Source organism: Panthera uncia, chromosome A2 (assembly GCF_023721935.1).
Source record: "Panthera uncia isolate 11264 chromosome A2, Puncia_PCG_1.0, whole genome shotgun sequence".
In the NCBI taxonomy this organism is placed as follows: Eukaryota; Metazoa; Chordata; class Mammalia; order Carnivora; family Felidae; genus Panthera; species Panthera uncia.
Genome location: NC_064816.1, coordinates 157,702,435 through 157,721,042, shown reverse-complemented (window position 1 = coordinate 157,721,042; position 18,608 = coordinate 157,702,435). Strand labels below are relative to the sequence as shown.

The 18,608-nt window shown below is 54.9% G+C and overlaps 1 long non-coding RNA gene and 1 pseudogene across 1 annotated transcript; both read right to left on the bottom strand.

Annotated features, from left to right (window-relative positions):
- Positions 1-1,243: 1,243 nt before the first annotated feature.
- On the bottom strand, positions 1,244-3,891 carry LOC125930946 (tubulin alpha-1B chain-like; annotated as a pseudogene).
- Positions 3,892-14,787: 10,896 nt separating this feature from the next.
- Positions 14,788-18,364, bottom strand: LOC125930953 (uncharacterized). The gene is made up of 2 exons (XR_007460324.1): positions 18,205-18,364; positions 14,788-15,315 (listed from the first exon to the last, which is right to left on the bottom strand). It is a non-coding gene; the product is annotated as an uncharacterized LOC125930953 (long non-coding RNA).
- Positions 18,365-18,608: the final 244 nt, after the last annotated feature.

The window sequence follows — 18,608 nt, the reverse complement described above, 5'->3', positions numbered from 1 at the left end:
ACACAAGGGGGGCACCAACTACTGTCTGAGGTCCTAACGGTCAGCCGGCCTGAATTTCAGAATTGCCAGCCTCTAACATCACATGGGATTCCTTAAAATATCTATCTATCTATCTATCTATCATCTCTATATCTCTATACCTATACTTATATCTATATCATTTATATCTCTATTTATACCTTTATCTATATCTATACCTATACCTATGTCTATATCTGTATCTATATCTATCTCTATATCTATATATGTCATCTATCTATATCAGTCCGGGGACTGACTATATCTAGTCAGTCTGGGGAACCCTGACCCGTACAGGCGTGCTGATTTTTATTAACCTGCTTTCTGCTTGTATTAATTTGGAGGAGGGGGTAAAGGAGTGGGTATGTGGGATCAGTCCCGAGCCTCACCTTGTGTTGGATGACTTCCTAAATATTATGGGGAATAAGCTGGCCAATTACGACAGGTTGAACTTGAATTTTTCTGCATCAGAGTTCAGGTCTTGACAAAGATTTCCTGACGTCAGGCCTCATGACCTGTGGCTCTTACTGGCTGAATTTGGGACAGAAACTCAGGGGGTGGAGATCTCCAGGAGCCAGACCCTTGCCTGGACAGACTTATTAAAAAAAAAAAAAAAAAAAAAAAGCTGTCTGGCCCCAACTTTCTCTAGAGAGCAACTACTGAAAATTCTTTTGATTTTTTTAATGTGTATTTATTTTTGAGAGAGAGAGAGAGAGAGACAGAACACAATTGGGGAGGGTCAGGGTGATAGGAAGACACAGAATCCGAAGCAGGCTCCAGGCTCCGAGCCATCAGCACGGAGCCCGACGCGGGGGCTCCAACGCATGAACTGTGAGATCGTGACCTGAGCCGAAGTCGGACGCTTAACCGGCTGAGCCCCCCCAGGCGCCCCCTGAAAGTTGTTTTAAAATGGATTCTTTAGGGGGCGCCTGGGGGGACTCAGTCGGTTGAGCATCTGACTCTTGATTTCAGCTCAGGTCATGATTCCGGGGTTGTGAGATCGAGCACCCAGTACGGAGCCTGCTTGGCATTCTTTGTCTCCCTCTGCCCCTCCCCCGCTTTCCCGTACTCTGTCTGTGAAAAAACCAAATCCAAACCGGATTGTTTGGTATTTGGCTCCACATCACATATCTCTGTGGGCCTTTCAAGGTTAAGAGCCCCTAACCTTGAATGATTATTATTCAAGGTTAAGAGCCCCTAACCTTGAATGATTATGTTATGATTTCATAACCGATTCAGTCCAAAAGGGTGAATGCTCAGTCATTGGTGAAAGGCCATTATCTAAATGACAGTCCAGTCCTTACAGCTGATACAGCAGTTTTCCCTGAAGCAGATTTGAAATGCTCGAGGCAATTTGCAGGAAATGTGTTTTTCACGTTCTTTCTGAACTTGTTGCCTTTTTGCAGGTACCACTTGCTACCTGCTGTAGAACTTGCCCTGAGAAGGCCCCTGGGAGACGATCTGTAGGATCCCATAGCGGCACAAAGCAGGTGGCAGGGCGCGTGGGGGGGAAGCCCCTCCCCCCAGAAGTGTTCAGTGTCCTTGAACATGGAGGCTTCACACTGGAGGTTCGGGCTTTACCAAAACGCAAACCCTTCGAGGTCGAGGTCTGCTGTTCACAAAGAGCCGATAACGGCTACCCAGCGGTCCTTCCTTTTTTTTTTTCTCTTCATAGAAGACAGGGAATACTTTATTCAAACCCATCAGAGAAACAGACGGCTTGGGTCTATAACAAAGCATCATTTTTTTTCTTAAGGTTATTTTATTTATTTTGGGAGAGAGAGAGTGGGGGAGGGGCAGAGAGAGGGGCAGAGAGAGAATCCCAGGCGGGCTCCGTGCGCTCAGCACACAGCCCGACGCGGGGCTCCGTCTCTCAAGCCGTGAGATCATGCCCTGAGCCGAAATCAAGAGCCCGACGCTCAAATGCCTCAGCCACCCAGGCGCCCCAAGGTATTGTGTTTTTAAAAATAGGCCAGTAATTGTATAGGAGAGTATACACTTCTACGTACAAATGAACTGATCAGAGCACAACTTTTCAATATTTAAAACAGAATAAGCTTTCCTGTAAAAGCAGCACCTTTGTGACATCTTTAACGGTAGTGCTCCTCTCCTCCTTCCTCACCCTCTCCTGCCACAGAATCCACACCAACCTCCTCAGAATCCTTCTCGAGGGCGGCCGTGTTCTCATGGGCCTCTTCCTCCGTGCCCCTACCCACATACCAGTGGACAAGGGCGTGCCTGGCATATATCGGGTCAAACTTGTGGTCTAGGTGAGCCCAGGTCTCGGGGATGGCCGTGGTGCTCTCAGCATACACACAGCTCGCTGCACCTTGGTCGGGTCTCCAGCAGGTAGCACGCTGGGAGGCAGGTTACTGATGGCAACTCTGAAGCCAGCCGGGCACCAGTCCCCAAACTGGACGGTACTTTTGGTCTCGATGGCAGCAATGGCGGCACTGACGTCTTTGGGAAGCATAGGACCACTGTACGACGGGCAGCAAGCCATGTATTTGCCACGGCGAGGGTCACGTCTCACCGTCTGGTTCGCGGACTTAAAGGATGCATCGATGATCTCTGCTACGGGATGCTGTTCACAGTAGGCCCTCTCAGCGGAGATGACAGGAGTATAGGTGGCCACGGGGACGTGGATGCGGGGGCAGGGCACCAGATCGGTCCGGAATTCTCTCGGATCAACACTCAGGGCTCCATCAAATCCGAGGGAAGCAGCGACGGAGGACACAATTTGACTCATCCACCTGTTCAGGTTAGTAGTCCAGGTTGGGTGTTCGGTACTGAGGTTTCCACGACAGATGTCATAGATGGCCTCGTCGTCTACCAAGAAGGCACAATCAGAGTGCTCGCTCCAGGGTGGTGTGGGTAGTGAGGATGGAGTTGTAGGGCTCAACTACAGCCCTGGAAACCTTGGGGGCTGCGTAAGTGGAGAGCTCCAGCTCGGGCTTCTCACCATAATCGACAGAGGGACGATGCACCGGCAGGGAGGTGATCCTGGAGACAGGTCCCCCTCCAAAGCTGTGGGAAACCAAGAAGCCCTGAAGACCCGTGCGCTGGCGGGCCAGTTTCTGAATTCGGTCCAAGACAAGGCCAGTGATCTCCTTGCCAATGGTGTAGGGCCCTGGGGCATGGTTATTAGCGGCAGCTTTCTCGCCGGTGAGGAGCTTCTAGGGCAGAAGACCTGATGGGGGCTGCCGGTGTGAACTTCATCCACGTCTCCGGGTCCCAGGTCACCAAAAGCTGGCCTGCGCACGTGTACTCTTCTCACTGAAGAAGTTGTTGAAGGAGCCATCTCCTCCCCCAAGGGTCTTGTCATTGGCACCTGACCCTTGGGCTGGATGCTATGTTCCAGGCAACAGGGCTCCCAGCGGCCGTCGCGGACCTGGACACCAGCCTGGCCAACGTGGGCGGCAATGCGCTCACACGATTGCTGCTCTGTGGCTGCCCACCTCCGGAGATTACTTTTCATGGAAGAGACGAGTGTTGAGTTCCCGCCAGGATGTCTATCTCATCTTGCCGGGATCCAGAGGCTCTATGTTCTCTCCTTCCTCCCCGATCCCACAACCTGCTGTGGAAGGAACTGGAAAAGCAGCGCCAGCCCGCGGAAGCAGTTTACCGATAGTAGCCCGTGTAACGGCCACCACGTTATTATAGAAAATACATCAATAACCATTCAGGATTCAAAGTGTTACTTACAATCATCGTATATGACATGATCACTAGGGGTCTCGCGGATCTGCAGGCTTCCTGTTGTCTCACTACATCTTTTTTTTTTTTTATGATTACACTATGTAATATGTGCAATTAAAGAAATTCTCTCATTACCGCCCCCCCCCCCCAACCATGAATAAGTTTTCTCTTATGTTTTTTCTTCTGGAGGAGCTTTACAGGTACACATCCCAAATCTTAAAATCCTGTGTGTGTGAGGGTGGGGGGCGGGAGTGATAGGATTTGCTTCTGTTCATTTGACATGGTCGTTTGGGAATTAGTGCTGATTTCCCTGCCCCCCCACCCCCACCCCGGTCCCCCTTTTCCCGGAATGTGACAGCCTCTCCCTTCACTCGGGTTTTCTTCCGGTCTTCCGCCGAGGTCTGTCCTGTCCTTGGTAAAGAGGCTGTGCATTGATTTTTATGAGCCACCTCTTTCTTCCCTTTAATTTTCCAGCCGGTTTTTGTTATTATATCAGAAAAGCACTAAGCCCAGAGTATTTCTTTTCCAGGCAGCCACCGTATGGAATTGCCGTTCTAGTTCTAAGTGTTTTCCAGTCGATTCTAATTGGTTTTCTAGGTGGGTAGTTATATCATCAAACACTTTCTTGTCTCCTTGTCAATATTTATAATTCTCGGTCCATTCAGAATTTAATGAGAATACCTCTCTTGTTCCAATGATTCTGTGACGTATTTTTTATTACGTTAAGGAAATAACATTTGATTACAGTTTTCTATGGAATTTTTTTTTTTTTTTTGATTCTGGGAAGAATGCTGGATTTTCTTCAGATAAAGACTCTGTAGTCAGCCGCTGGGGTCGGGTCCCACCGAGCGAGTGGAATGTGTAATGCTGTGTAGCAGGAAGACAAATCGGATATCGGTGCATATCCGTCTTTAAACGTCCAGAAAACTTCAATAGTTCACGGGGACAATAGGACGGTGTATTTGATGTTAGATTATTCCAGATAACCCAGACTGTTCCGGGTGGAACAGTCAACCACCCTTTGCTCTCCCGTCTATCTGCCCTCCCTGCCTGCCCTCACTGTGGGGACGACATGGCCCAGGCCCCCAAGAACCCCCGCCCACCTCTACCCCGCTAATGGATGCGCTGGAAGAAAAGAAGGGAGGGGGAGGAAGCGGGGGGGTCCAGCGTGTTTCTCTGCCTTCTGGGGTATCCCTGGAAGAAGGGATACCCACTCCCACTGCATAGCGCTCCTTTGATGGCCAAGCGGCAGTCAGATGACCCTGGTCTGGGGGCTTTCGCTAAAACCGCCTTAAACCACCTCTCCGGCCATCGGAGCCCCAGCTCTAAGGGCCGCAGCAGCAGGGCCGGCTTCGTGGGCGTCCGCCCGCAGCCGCGTGGCCGCAATCCGTGCAGGGGACCCTGACCAATGCAGGACCACCGCAGTCATGCGTGGCTGCTGGGGACACGGTCGCCGTCCAGCCTGAGTCCCCATGTAGGCGTCCGGCCTTCTTATGCACGCATCTCTGCTGTGTGTGTGTGTGAGTGAGCAGTCCTGAGTCCTACGTGAGGGCCTCTCCTTCCCGGATCTGCCAGGAGGGGTGGAATCGGCTGCCGTGGAGCCATTCTTCCTATTACAGGCTCACAAGCCCAGGCGAAAGGTTGGCCCGGCGCGTGGAGGGCTTCAGACGGCAAAGCGCGGGGCACAGGGGCTGGTGCCGGAGGCTTCGGAGAGGGCTGGTGGTCCATCCTTGTTGAGACGTGTTGATGAACACGCCAGTTACCTCAATTCTTCCTTTCTCAGCAGCTTAGCCGCTACACTGGAGGCAAAGCCACGTCCAGCTTTTCTCTGGGTCCCAGTCAATTCTTCCACGGTCCCTAACATGGCCTTAGTCTCCAAGGTCTTTCTTCTTCCTGTTTAGCCAGAGGAAGAATAGTGGTTAAGAGCTTGGGATTGAATCCAGTTCTGCCACCTGCCAGCTGTGTAACCTTGAGCAAATTATGGACCCTCTCTGAGCCTTAGTTCTGCCGTCCGTAAAATGGGATGAATAGCAGTACCGACTCGTCCCCTGCTTTAAATCTCTGGCTCCTTGCCCCCCATCAGCCAAACTCCAACAAGTCTTTGATGTGCAGCATAAGGACCCCCTCCCCATCGGCCCACCTCGGCTGTGTCCCAGCCTCACTTAGGTCTCAGCACTGATTTGCATGGCAGTCCTACCGAGGTGAGCAGAGCTCAGGTGGACTTGCCCGGCACCGGTGAGTGGCAGAGCCAGGGACAGCTCAGTGCCCGCAGGACACCAAAGTCCTTCCTCCCCAACCTGCCCCTCACATCGCCCTGTGTTTCCAGAACATTCCATGCTGTTTCATTCCTCTGTCTCCTTGTCTATACACCGTTCTCCTCCCCAGGGCATCCAGAGAATCGTAAGTGAGTTGGGCCACAGCAAGCAGGTGCAGACGAGAGGGGGCGGAGCCAGCAGACAGGAGGCGTGGGGGGCCACGGAGGGGTGCGGTCACAGCTGCATTTCAGAGACTGGTGTGAGCACAACCCCGTGCCCTCCCTTTCCTGAAGGGGGGGGGCGTGGCTTTCCACGTGGGATCCTGACACCAAAACCCACGGCCTCCACGTTTCAGGCAGAGGTTGAAAAGTGCACACAGCGTGTCTGCATCTGATCCGCTGAGGCTCGGCTTGCGCCGTGCGGTTGTCATGGCGACACATAATTGCGGCGTCACTGGCGACGGGAGTAAGTGCCCGATCGCTGACCACGGAGCCGCACAGCTTGTGCTTCTTCCACCGCAAAGGATCTCCTTCGGGACGGCTACCTCGGCGACAAAGCACTTCCGGCCGACTGTGTCTTCCCGACTGGGGCCCTGGGAAGGGTGTGGGGGGTCCGGCTCAGCGAGGGCTGAGCCTGGGTCCCTGCCCCCCGCGCCTTGATTTCACAGCCCCCCGCCTCACCCTACCCCTGGTTCGGCCTCTCCAGGGCTGTGGCCCGCTCCGAGAGCAGAGCGCCGAGGAAATCGATCCTAGGATTTCCTGAGTCCTAGTGCTTATCCCGACTATTATGACTGTGATTAAAGACGATCCTGCCCCGGAGGCTCAGCGCCAGTCTCCCCTGAGCATCACTCCCAGCACCAAATATCCCTGATGATTCTTGTGGAACCGAATGAAGCCTTCTCTTCCCTTCACCGCCCCCTACAGCTCCTGGCCTGCATCACATTTATCGTTTATTCATTCAACAAACGCTAGCGACTATGCACCGAGCACCAGGCACTGTACTAGACTATAGAACACTGAGCCAAACAGACGAACATCTCTGCCCTCATGGGGCTTGAAACCTCACGTGGGAGCAGACAATAAACACAACATGTTAAGTAAATTATGCATTAGGAGGTATTAGGAGGTGACCTGTGCCAAAGAGATAAACGAGCAAAGAAGGGAGATGCCGGGGAAGGGGATTTCAATTTGTACTTTTATGTTTTTAATTTTTTAATGTTTATTTTTGAGAGAGGGAGAGCACATCAGCAGGGGAGGGGCAGAGACAGAGAGAGAGACAGAGACAGAGAGACAGAGAATCCAAAGCAAGATCCAGGCTCTGAGCCGTCAGCACAGATGCAGACGCAGAGCCGGACGCAGGGCTTGAACTCACAAACCATGAGATCGTGACCTGAGCAGAAGTCAGACGCTTAACTGACTGAACCACCCAGGCGCCCCAAGGGATTTCAATCTTTAAAAAAAATTTTTTTTTTTTAACATTTATTTTTGAGACAGAGAGAGACAGAGCATGAACGGGGGAGGGGCAGAGAGAGAGGGAGACACAGGATCGGAAGCAGGCTCCAGGCTCTGAGCCATCAGCCCAGAGCCCGATGCGGGGCTCGACCCACGGACCGCGAGATCGTGACCTGAGCTGAAGTCGGACGCTTAACCGACTGAGCCACCCAGGTGCCCCGGGATTTCAATCTTTAAAAGAGTGGTCTGTGAGGGACTCACTGACAAGTAGTATTTGAGTGGGGAGCTGGAGGAAAGGAGAAAGCAGTTCATCCAGGTATCTAGGAAAAGAATGTTCCAGGCTGAGGGAGTAGCCCCTGCCAAGGCCCTGAGGTAGGAGGGAGTGTGGCGTGTTACCGCAACAGCTAGGAGAACAGCTGGCTGGAGCGGGGACAAGGAGGGGACTAATGGATTGGAGACGTTGTGGGTCATTGTGGGCTCACGGGCTTTCACAAGAGTGAAAGGTAGAGCCTTTGGAGGGACGTTGGTAAAGTGTCACCCTCACTGTGGTCTTGAGAATAGACCGCGGGGGGCAGGGTGGAAGTGGAAACCAGTCACCAGGTGACAGATGATCCAGTTTGGACCGGCCTGGCATGGAGGAGGGGTGGGGGGCAAAGGTTCTAGATGGGAGGGGTGAGCAGAGGTCCTAGATGTACCCGGACGCAGGAGCGCCTGGGTTTGCTGGTGGGACCGGAAGGATGCCTGCAGAAGGCAAGCCATCCGGGGGCTTGCAAGGGCTGGCAAGGCCGTGGAGCGGTGGGGTGGGAGGGCAGGATCCCAGGTCGGGGTGTGTTCAGTTTGAGATGTCACAGAGACACCCCCACGGAGGTGTCGGGTGGGCGTCTGGAGACACCGGGCTGGCGTTCTAGAGAGAGGTCCAGACCAGAGATCCCATCTCCGTGAGGAGATGACTTACAACGCCTGCAGGCTGAGTGAGCACGGCAAGGGGGTGAGTGCACCTGGGGCAGAGAACAGGTCCCAGCACGGAGCCCTGGGCCACCAACCAGAGGAGATCAAGAGGAACCGGCAACAGCCGGCGAGGCAGACGGGCGAGGAGAGCCAGGGAAGGAAGTGCTTCGAGAAAGAGGGAGAGACCAGCTGCTCGCCGCTACTGGAAGATTGCGGGGGGAGGGCGACTGTCCAGCAGGGTCCGCGGTGAGGTGGCCCCGGCCCTTCCGTGGTCTGGAGAGAAAGGGCTGGATGGCTTTTGCAAGGGGGTGGTTGTAGAGCGGGGCAGAGCAGGGTGGGGGGCAGCCGCTGCAGGGGTGTGGGTGGAAAGAGCAGAGCTGCTGGCTGGGGGCAGCCGCAGGAAAGCTCGCTCTTGGCTGCCGGTGCTTCTTGGCAGAGTCAGTTTCACGTCTCCGGATGCCTGGGGAGAACTCCGGGCTACTTGAGTCAGTCTCTGGGGACGAGGCCCCCATTCTTTCGGTTTTAAGTGTCACCAGGTGATTCCATCGTGTAGCCAAGAGGAAGAACCACCGAGGGAGGGAAAGACACACTGAGCAGCAGGGGAAGACGGGGAACGATGGCTCCTGGCTCCGGGAGAGCGGAGGGGCGGTTTCCAGCGACATGAAATGTCATCTGTGGGCCTCGCCGCTGGAAGGGGCCCGTGGGGGAGGGGGCCTGGCGGAAGTTCCCGTCTGACTGTCCCTTTGTCAGAGGAATGGGAAGAAAGGTTACCCGCTGGAGGGGACAGTCTGAAATGGTCCTGGAGGGGAGCGGGAAGGGGAAGGAGCCTGGGGGGGGGGGGTCTCCTGTGGTCCCAGGCAGTACAGCGTCCCCACCCCAGGCTTGAGGCCAGCAACTCAGAGTGAGACCAGGAGGCCTGGCCACCTGCAGCCCCACGGCCCTGGGCCTCTGCCTTGGGGCCCACAGACCTGCTCAAAGTGCTTGCTGTTCCTTCCGTCCGGTTGAACTCCGCCCTCCACTGCTGCTTGCTCTTGACCGAGCTCTTCAGTGCCCCAGCACCTTCGTCTGTGACACAGTGACGGTGCCCTCCGCCGAAGAGCGTGGGAAAGGCCACAGGTGGGCTGAGAGCACCAGGACAACAGCTGTCCCACCGTGGGCACGTAGTGAACGTCAGCTCCTGTTATAATTCCCGATTAGTCGGGGACTGGCTGCGCCCACCGAAAGAGCCCCTCTCTCATCTTCCGCGCCCCTCCTCGCTTCCTCACATACTCCAGGGAACGTGGCACATACCGGCCACGTGGAAATTACATGGCCCATACACGCCTTTGGCCGGACAATTAACTACTTCCTGAGCGTTGGTCTGGTATAAACTACAAGATCATCGACACGAAGAAGGAGGCAAAAACCAGACGCAGACATCGGTCTGTTTCACCAGTACCTTCCCCTCTCTGGTCCCCCCCCCCGCCACCCCACAATGTACACACTCTGATTCCGAGCTTCACTGCAGAGTTATAAATAAAATGGGCCATTTGTGCTTCCTCTGCTTAGCAGAAAAACATCTGAGATCACGGACAGTAAGAGGCACAACAGAACAGAGTCACTAAAATAAGAGTAAGAAACGTGACCGGACAACCAAGCTGGGGGGCTCTACCAGAGACCCCGGCACCATGGAGAGCCGTGCACTCCCATCTCTGCACTTCCTGAGGTTGGGGGAGTGTACCTACCTTCCCGAAGACGGCATTGCTAACTTTGCAGGCATATATTTGTCTAGATGAACCGTGGGGTGTTTTCCTCCGTGTTTTCGGAAAATGGCACGCCCGTTGGCTCTTTAAGACCCAACTTCCTCTGGGCTGGGTGGGAGGTGGTCACTGGTGAGAGCCGAGAGCCTGGGTGGTTTTGCTCCCTGCAGAAGGCCCAGTGATGGTGAAAAGGGGGGGGGGGGCTTCCTGTCCCTGGGCTAGTTAGCAGTGGCGTCATGGGACGGGGGCATCCAGCCACCCTCATAGCGACAAGGCGGGAAGACTGGGTTTCAGGGCCCCTGCCAGCAAAACTCCAGGATTGTCTGAGGTGGACAACTGTCCTTCGTGACGAGCCCCAGAGACCCCTTTCCCGGGTGACGAGACGACAGGATGGTACAGGGAGGGGCCGGCTTGGCACCATTCAGCCGGGGCTGTGATGTCACTGCAGATTCTGTAATCAGAAGGATCACGCGGGGGCCGAGTCCCACGTCCTCTGCTCGGCTCCTGCTGACTTTGCTTCCTGCCCGTGGGTCTCTGAGATGCCCATCCCAGCAGGCACAGCAGAGGATGATGTCCTCGTGAAGGAACTTGGGTCCTTCAGTTGCACAGGCTTCTCTGACACCCGGGACGCACGGTGATGATGAGCACATTCGTATTTCGAGAGGGCTTCATGGGCTGCGAACTGCTGTTATGGGAGCCACCGAGAACACAGCTGGGCTCGCGCCCAAAGCCACTCTGCCAGATGACAAGGACGTGTCTTGAGATGGTGCTAATTCTCGGGCCTTGACTGCAGACGAACCGCTTTCTGCCTTGATTAAAATGGGAGCTTATGGGTGCTAAATGTGGCTGTCGCTACAGACAAACTGACTTTGATTTACATTTGGAATGGGTCGTCTTGTCCCCTTGCTGTGCACTAACTCACGTGGCAAGATCTGGAATTTAATTTTTTTTTTTTCCTTCTGAGAGCTATTCAAGCACCCGGGGACTCTGAGGCTTGGGTGGGTTCAAATATGGGGGCCCTGCCCAAATCCCCAACAGACGGCATGGCTGGTCCAAGCACAGGGCGTCAGAGTCTCAGAGACGGATCCGAACACAGGAGCCGTCCATCGAGAGTCAGAAGACGGGCATGGCTGGGTCCCAGAGCGCTGCACCCATGTGGTCTGGTCACCTCTCCCGCAGGCCCTCCAGACCTCAGGTAGAGCCTTGCCCTGTGTAGACGCTGAGATGTGAGGTCAGACACTACTTGGTTCTAAAAACAAAAGGGTCGGTCTTCAAAAATATGGTAGAGATAGCCTTCAAGCTATAGGAAGCAGAAGCTGCCCGAGATCCTTTTAGGGAGCAAGGTGAGAAATAAAAATAGATCAAGCAGGGCATTTTATAAATAAGCGCTCAGGGGTTCGGTGCCACCCGCAGACGTGTTAGGAATGCAGAGGGACAGAGGGTGAGGTGAGCAAGTCCCTGGGTGCTCCCGAGGGAAGACTTAGGTGCCCTGATGGGGACAAGGGGAGCTGTGAGTGAGTGGAGGAGAGGAGGAGGGGCGCTCCAGGCAGGAGAGAAGCCAGGATAAAAGTATGGAGGGCAGCAGAGAAAGGTGTGTGTGTGTGTGTGTGTGTGTGTGTGTCCACGTGCCTGTGTGTTAGTTTCTTCCACGGCCGTAACAAAGAGTCACAGACGGGGTGGCTCGTAACAGAAGCTTACTCTCTTGCAGTTCTGGATGCTACAAGTGCGAGATCGGGGTGTCACCGGGGCCATCAGCAGAGCGCAAGAGGCTCTGGGGGGCGGGGGGCAGGTGTGCTCTGTGCCTCCGGCTCAGATTCTGGTGCTGCTGGATGTCCTTGGAGTTCCTTGGCTTCTAGATGCATCCTTCCAACCCGACTCCACCCTGACGCGGCCTTCTGCTTGAGCGCACGTCTTCATGGTGTTTTCCTCTCTGTGCGTCCGTCTCTGTGCCCCCTCTCTTCTCATAAGGACCCAGTCATCTAGATTAGGGGTCCCCTTCATGACCTCACCTTAAGGAACCAAAGACCCTATTTCCAGAGAAGGTCACATTCACAGGTGCCAGGCATGTGGCTTCAGCATCTCTCTCTGGGGGACACAACTCAACCCACATGGCATGCTTATGGGCCCCAGAGGCAAGCCTGCCCACCTCTTGGGGGAAATTCTGCCGGGTAGAACTGGGGCATGGGGCCGGGGGAGAGCTCAGGCAGGTGGGGCTGGAAGTCTGGGAGGGGGCTGATGTCGCAGCAGCCATCCGGGTGGCCGCGTGGGGCTCCTCCCTGGGAATCCACGGCAGTGTTGGTGACGTCAGCGATGGGAGGAGAGGTACCACGGAGGTCATGACCAGCCAGGGGAGAACCCCAATGCGAGCAAGGCCATGCCAACTACGGCAGAGAACTATGCTCCTTTTGAGAAACATGTTGCTGGGAGAGGGGACACTTGACCTTGGAGCACGGACCGTCCACGCACTTGGAGCTGCCTCCTTGCGATCTAGGTCCTGTGGGACCCACCAAGTCACGAAGTTGAACACACCAGCAGCGGTCCATTACGAGAGGGAGATGGTGCATTTGGGACAGAGGCTGAGCAAACCGTAAGACTCCACCAGCGCCCCTTCCCCAGCTGACTCCTATGGCCATGTGGGTAGTGGAGCGTCCTGTCTGACCCGTGTGAGGGGCAGATAGAAAAATCCAAGCTGCCTCGACAGATGGCCATCTGAGTAATCTGAACGTGTTTAGCTGTCGCGTGACCGTCATGACCCAGGACAGCCCTGAATGTCCCAGGAGACAGCTCTTCCCAGTGGGCAGGGCTGTGACCAGTACAGCTGTTCATCCACGCGTGTGGCCGGAGAAGGAGACCGAGGTGAGGATACACACAGGTGCCTGGACAGCGGCCAGTGGTCCGGCGGGCCGGTTAGAGGTCTGCAGGGTCAGGGACAGAAAGGTCTGGGTAGAGGCGTGTGGAAGGACGTATGGGAATGGTGTACGCGAGGTATAAAGGTGTCGGAATCACACGTTATGGCCCCACCAGAGGCCACCCACCGCGCAAAAGGCGCTGAACGGCCAAGCGCGCAAAATGACTCGCTGGTCGATGGCAGCTAGCCTTTGTCACCTTGGGACACCTTGGGACTGGCAAGATGGGTACATGAGTGGCAGAGAAGGAGGCTGTGTGTGGGTCTGACAGGACGGACTGCCATTTATCAAGGACGATCTAGCCGCTGCCACCTCTGAATTTCCAACCAGTCAGCAGCTGAGAACAAGGCTGACCCCAATATGGCGCTCTTCCTGGAGGAGACCATCTGCTCGGTGGCAAGGAGGCCATATTAAGCCCCTTACACCTCGAAAGGGCCAGCGGTTCATCCTCACGTGGACAGATACCTATTCTGGGCGTGGCTTTGTCTTTCCTGCCCACAGAACCTCAGCCATCAGCACCATCTGGGAGCTTATGGGACACCTGGCCAGGCATGGATTCCACATGACATAGCAGCCATCAGAGGGCTCACTTTACAGCTAAGCAGGTGCAGGGGTGCGGCCATGACTGTAGGACGCACTACTGTATCCAGAAGCAGCCAGCCCCACAGAGAGCTGGAGTAGCAGACTGAAGGTGTCCCTGGAGCTCGGAGGTGACAGCACACGGGGCTGGGAAGGAGCACCCCACACGTGCAGTGTGTGCATTATTCGGAGGCCTCTTGGTGGCACTGTGTCTCCCAGAGTTAGAACACGTGGGCACACGGGCCACGGCGTGGAAGCCCAAGTAGCCTCCTTACCATCGCTCCGTGACCCGTGCTTCCTGTCCCCGCGACTCTGGACTCTGTAGAGCTAAAAGTCTGGGTCCCAAAAGGGGACACCCTCTTGCCAGGGGACACAGGCAGGGTCCCATTCAACTACAAGCTACAGCTCTCACCAGGACGCTTTTGGCTCGTGTCCAGGGCCCAGTGGGTGAAGAAGGAAGTCACCCTCTTGGTGGGTAAGTTAACCTTGACCAGCAGTGGGAGGTAAGATGCTTTCAAACAATGGGTGGGGGGGAGGCCATTTAGACTGGATCCTGTGGGGGAGGGGGCGGGATGGGCACCCACGTGGCCCCAAGACTAGAGGCAGCAGTGGTGGCTCATGGTTAATCCCATCCTTCTTCTCCCAAGACTCCCCAAAGGTGAGAGGAGAGGCCCCAGAAACCACAGGGGCGCCGCTCCCTACACGCGCACAGAAACGTGCTTCTGTGTGTCACAAGGAGGGATGCGGTGGTCACGGAGATGGCACCCGACTGTCCTTCCCAAGGACAGCCTTGACTGACAGCCCCAGAGCCTCCTACTAGGCTTCCCCAGTGCACCTGCACCGAGGCCACGCCCCTGCGGCCATCCCCAGGCAACGACAGAACACGTGGGGTCCTCTAGCGGACTGTCCCCGCCTTTCCTCTGACGGGCGACTTGTGTGTGCCAAGGCCGCATGGTCTGGGTGTGAACTGTGCTGATCCGAGGCTCTTCCTACCCACCCCCTTCCGCTCTCCTTCCCCAGGTGTCTGACCTGGGCTGTGGTCCGAGGCTCTCCCCACCCACTCCTGCTCACTCCCGCCCGATCCTGCACAGACATTGCCCCCCGTTCAACGTCTTCCATGTCTAGTTCTGTCTTGGCATCCACTTCCCCAAGGATCCGAACTGACACAGATATGCCAGCAAATGGGAGCCTCTGAAGTTACTGGTTCTTTGTTTAAAAAGGGAGAGAGAGATGCACTGGGCAATCCCTGGGGCGCGAGCAATTCAGCCTGAAACTGACCCCAGTTTTCATTAACCAGGGTCAATCAGAGCCACACCGACTGGCGGGTGAGATGTGGACAGAGGCTGATGTGGGCATTTCACCCTGCCGTCGGCAAACGTTTTCACGGGATGTTTTATGTGCCTCTTCGGTGCGGACGGTTTTGCTCGGTACTTGCACAAATATTCCGTGGTGACATCGGTAACTCTGCTCTTCACAGCTCGCAAGGGGCCCTCAACTTTCAAAAACGTTTCAAAGGAGTTCCAAAATATCTCGAGCAATAGGAACATCGTGAGAACAGATGCAGATCTTCCCGACGGGCTATTCCAACGCTGTTTTTTTTGCGGGCTTGCTCTCCGTGAAAGCTGAACAGAGGAAGAATATGAGGCAGGGCATTTTGTGATCTCTGGTCGCCCGAAGAGTAGCCACTTTGTGCATCTGGACTTAAAAACACACAGAGATGCTAGGATTAAAAAAAAAAAAAAATTGAGGAAAAATAAACCAAAAGGAAAGTGGCCTCTTTTCCATCAGATCTTGGTAATTCTCTGAATCAGAAATCTGACCATTTCTATCAAGCCAACAACCTTTCCTTCACTGAACGAGCAGCCCACCTCCTAGCCTGGGGGTATCTGGTTACAGCGCCATGGGAGTGTGACCAGGAATAAAAAGGACTGAATTACGCCTGTCAAAGTAAATGACCCACGTGCGCTTGATGATGCTGGGTCCGGGCTTCTGTAATCACTTTTTTCTTGCTCAGGTAACTTGAAAAATTACCAATGGACCTTGATAATCCCAGTCATTAGTAAGCTTAAGCAGTCTTTCTTCAATTACAAAGGGCAAAGTTCTTTTCCTATGGGAGAAGATTTATGCACTCCAATCCCATCAGAGACACTCGTCCGAATCCCCAGAGTGACAAGAATATCCGATGCCTCTGCTTGAGTTGAGCCTCTGAAAATGGCCCTCGCACCCCACAAACACCGTGTGGAGTCAGGAGGATGCCCACCCACATGGAGGGTGGGTCTTACCTCATCGGAACCTCCCATTCCCACAGATATTCAGAACGGGCTTGGGAATAAATGCCATGGTCCTGTAGGTCCTCTGGGAGGCTGCTGGGCATGAGGGCCAGGGCTACCTGACCACAGCAAAGAGGTTGGCCAAGGGGCAAGGGGGTTCAGGCTGTAACAGCTAGGTAACAGGCACTTTTATCAGCTACAAACTCTGCTTACACAGCCTTCCCTTCCTTCTTTGCTTCTCTCCTCCCTTCCTGCCTTTGTCTTTTCCTCCCCACCCTGGTCTGGAAAGAATAACAAGATTAGGTTAATTAAAAGAGAGAAGTTTATTAGTTAACACCTTGTCTTACAAGAGACAGAAATCCAACTCTATCTTAAGCAAAGATGGGAATGTTGTTGGCTCAGTGGGAGAGGGAGAGGAAGAAATGGTCTTGGAGTGATGGAGACTAAGGGTTCCATGTCCTCCCTTCCCTAATTCTCCTTGAGAGCTGTACTCAGTCCCTCAGGCTACTGTCCCCTGAGTGGGCGCAGCTCCAGGTGGAAGCCTTTTAGCACTGGGGTGGGGAGGGAGAGGGCTTGGTCAGCTCCAGTTAGAATCCCGGGGAAGGGCTCTGATTGGCTCCCCAGGACCAACGCCCCAAGGGAGGCTGGTTGTGATTGGCTGAGCTGGTGGGCAGGGACCAGTACACTGCCTCGGAAGGGCAGTCCCCGCCAACAGGGGAGTCAAGTTCCCCCAAAGAGGAATATTTAGCAAAGAATGAACACCACACATGTGGGTGGGTGACGCCTTTGATGCTCTGTGCTCTGGCCACCCGTGAAAGACACGAGGGTCAGTTCCGGTACCCACAAGGAACAAACAAACCAAGAGAATTTGGGAGAAAGACCACTGTTCCTGGTTTTAAGACCAAACAGGAATTTCTCTCTGGGGATCCTAACACATGTCTTTTTTATGTTTCAGACTATCAACTCCCCACGTTGGCTAGCCACACTCAGTCCCGGCCTTAGTAGTATAGAACCCTCTCTGACAGGGGTTCAGCACAGCTCCAGTTGGAACAGTTCTCGATAGAAGCAGCTTTCTCTGTGGGGTCTCGTGCCCTCCTTCTTGGAATGCTACCGCAAATAACTCTATGGCCCCTCTCCCTCTGGGGTCCCGGTCCAAAGCCCATCACGCTTTCTAAAATCCCACACAATCCAACTTCTGCCTTAATAAAAATTCCTCTTTCCACTTGGGCCTTACGTAGTTTCCCGTTTCCAAGCCTCTGACTCATTCCCCTGTTGTCCAATAACGTAAAAGTTGCTCCGGAAAGACATAGAAAGTCAAAAACCCTAAACTCACATTTGCATCCCATACAGCATAACCTCTCTTCAGGGAAGCTTGGGTGCGGATGTCACGTTGGTAAGATGGAAAGGGGACGCGTGTTGGCATCCCCTCCCCCACATTCCCCGTCACTGGGACTCAGACAGGCTTTCAGCCCACACAGCCGGCAGGTCGCCTCAGCGGCCAGCTCCGTGGGAAGCGGCCACGCTCTCCTTCCTGGTGATTCCGGGGCACGGGCTGTCCCCAGAGGGGGTCCTCCACGGCCACACACACGTTCTGGTGCGTGTCAGGCAGGCACGATGCCTGTATCTTCGTTGGCCCGAAAGACAGAGCCAAATGTACAGCTTGTTGTGTCTCTGGTTCCCAAAATACTTTCCAGGAGAAGGATCAGAGGAAGGGCCAGACCCGCAGGTTTCAAGCTTTACAGGTGCACATGGCCTACCCCAAACTGCCCAGGCAGAGCCCAGGGGAAGAAGCCCAGTGCCTGAGGGCCACAGGCAGGTGCTTATACACCTCCCCACCCCCCAGGCACTCTTACCCCACGTTGACCAAGTGGTTATGCAACGTGCACCACCCGGGAGTGGCAAGGGCAGGTCTGAGTCCAGAGCCCATGCCCTGCCTACCGCACTTCTCTGTACATGGCAGAAAACCTCAGCAGCCATAAAAATAAATCAATAAAACAAGCCACAGGAAAGGGGGAACATCCTGCATGGAAAAAAAAAAAAGCAAGATAAAGGAAGGCAAGAGACAAACAGAGTGGGAAGAAATACTTCCAACCCCCCGCCCCGACGAGGGGCTAATTTTTTCAGTACACAAAGAGCCCCTGTCCGCAGATAAAAGAAAGCCTACGGCCAGGAGAGAAAGGGCCGAACGCACAGACAGATGGTTCACCGGAAGGTAACTGACAGGAAATACCAATGCGCGAAAGGTGTTCTTCGTACGAGACAACGAAGCGCTGAACGTACGAGGCGCTGCTTTCACCTAACAGATTAGCAAACATCAAGAGGCTGGAAAAGCTACTCACTCTGTCGGTGAGCCCAACGGGACGGGCTCTTGGTTGGCGGGGGTCCCCGCCATCCATCTAGGGACGGACTGCCGGCCTACCGCGGGGACGGTGCACGCGGGCTCGGCTCCAGCAACGGTGCGTCTCAGCGTGTGTCCCTCGCGACACCGCAGTGTGTGACATGACGTGCGCACGGGCCTTGCAGCCCCGGAGGCAGCCTGCATTTCCGTCATTAGCGGGATGTCCCCTGCGGCCCCTCTGTCCTCAACGCCCCCGACTCCTCCTACATCCGGGGCGCCACCACTTCCTGTTCCTGAAGAAACCAGACCCGCCACCCACCACCAGCTCCCTGCGCCTCTCTCCGTGCACCCCGCTCCCCGTCCCACAAGGGACCGTCCCCCAGCCCATGTAGGCTGAGCGCTCGG